Here is a 2,006-nt window from a genome sequence, read left to right on the forward strand (position 1 = left end):
ACAAAAACCGATACCCTTATGTCATTCCCAAACACACACACATGCATTTCCCATAACTGTAAACACTATTCACCTATTTCCACACATGCTTCAATATTCAAAACTCATTCTGTAAAAACTTTCACAAAAGTGGCCAAATAAATCATTCACTGCACTGTAAGTTCATTCAGCAAACACATGCTCTCAATATAATTAACTCAAGTCATCAGAAGCTAAACTCAAAGAGCACACCTTTCTCCAGGTGCAAACACTAAGACTCAAAATTGTTAACACACCAATCAGAATTAAAGGGTCATTAAATAGGACCTGGAGCAATGTCCATGTGCTTTGGAACAATGGATCCTAACAATGCTGATGTTGCAAGACAACAGCATGGAAGATGAAGACGAGCAGTCTCTGATGAAATCCGTGCCACCCTACACTCTTAAAAATAAAGGTGCTTCAAAAGGTTCTTCAAGCGATGCCATAGAAGAGACATTTTTGGTTCCACAAAGAACCATTCAGTCAAAGGTTCTTTAAAGAACCATCTCTTTCTTAACTTTTTATAATCTGAAGAACCTTTTTTCGCCACAAAGAACCTTTTGTGAAACAGAAAGGTTCTTCAGATGTTAAAGGTTCTTTATGGAACCATTTAGACAAAAAGGTTCTTCTATGGCATCGTGAAGCACCTTTATGTTTAAGAGTGTAGCTCATCATGTGTTCATACATGGGAGGACTATGAAAGAAGCTGGACAGTTTGTCCAACCGAACCTAAACCGTTACATGGTTGCATCCATTGTCTGTACTTTCAGGAGGGAAAACGGGTAACTTGCTTTGTTACTGTGATGTATGTAGTGCATATAGATTGAATCCACGCTTTGTTTTCTGTGTAGTTTTTGCCACAGTCATCATGGATGACCATAATTTAGTAGCGGTTCTTTCATTTTTTTTTTGCAGAACTGAGAGGCGGCCATCTATAGGAGGTAGGAGAAGACCTCTCACAGCTGAGCAGGAGACTACCCTGGTGAATATGGTAATTGCCAATAATGCCATCCGTTTGAGGGAAATTCAAACCCAAATAGTTGAAGGTAGTCTTCCAAGGAATTGACCGCATCAGCATTTCCACTATTGACTGGATCATTCAGAGGAACCAAATAAGGACAAAGCAGCTGTACCGTGTGCCTTATGAAAGGAATTCAAATGGTTAAGGAGCAACGATTCCAATATGTGCAGGTGACTGATATACAGTACAGAATTTACAGTGTAGAACATGGCCTTTCTCTCCGGCACATCAGTACAGTACTGTAACTTTTATTTCTGTAGAGGGTCTTTGAGCTGGATGCCATGGCTGACCCACATGAGTATACATCTTCATTGAGGCAGGGTTCAACCTGACATAGTGCAAAAGAGGGCTCAACATCCTTGGTCACCGTGCGGTCACAAGTTCCTGGCCAGAGGGGAGGCAACACCACCATATGTGCAGCCATCAGCAATCGTGGCGTCCTCCACCACCATGCCAAACTGGGTCCATACAACACGGCACAACTCTAGATTTCTAGATCAGCTGCACAATAACATTCTTCAACAGGAAGGGGAGCCAGGGCAACCAGAGCAGGTCCAATATGTTGTCATTTGGATAACGTGAGTTTCCATCGTGCTGCTCTGGTTCACACCTGGTTCAATGCCCACCCCAGGTTCTCTTTTTTTTTTTTTTGCCAGCATATTCCCCATTTCTGAATCCGATTGAGGAATTTTTCTCAGCATGGTGGTGGAAAGTGTGTGACCGCAACCCCCATGTACACCAAAACCTCCTGGAAGCAATGCTGGATGCCTGTGAAGATGTGTCTGTGGAGTCCGTGTTATATAAGGCACACAAGGGCTTTTTATTTTTTTTTTCCACTCTGCCTCGCAAGAGCAAACAATGCGTGATGTTGATGAGATTATGGCCTGACCCACACCTGAGATGAGATGATTATGAGAACGCTCGCTGTTGCTGAGTAACCTGTACATTTGCTTGCCTTTGGAAA

General features: G+C 42.5%; 1 long non-coding RNA gene across 1 annotated transcript; it reads left to right on the forward strand.

Moving 5' to 3' along the window:
• Positions 1–620: 620 nt before the first annotated feature.
• On the forward strand, positions 621–2,006 carry LOC107597835 (uncharacterized). The gene is made up of 3 exons (XR_001610497.1): positions 621–803; positions 937–1,212; positions 1,303–2,006. It is a non-coding gene; the product is annotated as an uncharacterized lncRNA (long non-coding RNA).

This window comes from Sinocyclocheilus grahami, unplaced genomic scaffold (genome assembly GCF_001515645.1).
Source record: "Sinocyclocheilus grahami isolate Dianchi unplaced genomic scaffold, SAMN03320097.WGS_v1.1 scaffold238.1, whole genome shotgun sequence".
NCBI classification, from domain to species: domain Eukaryota; kingdom Metazoa; phylum Chordata; class Actinopteri; order Cypriniformes; family Cyprinidae; genus Sinocyclocheilus; species Sinocyclocheilus grahami.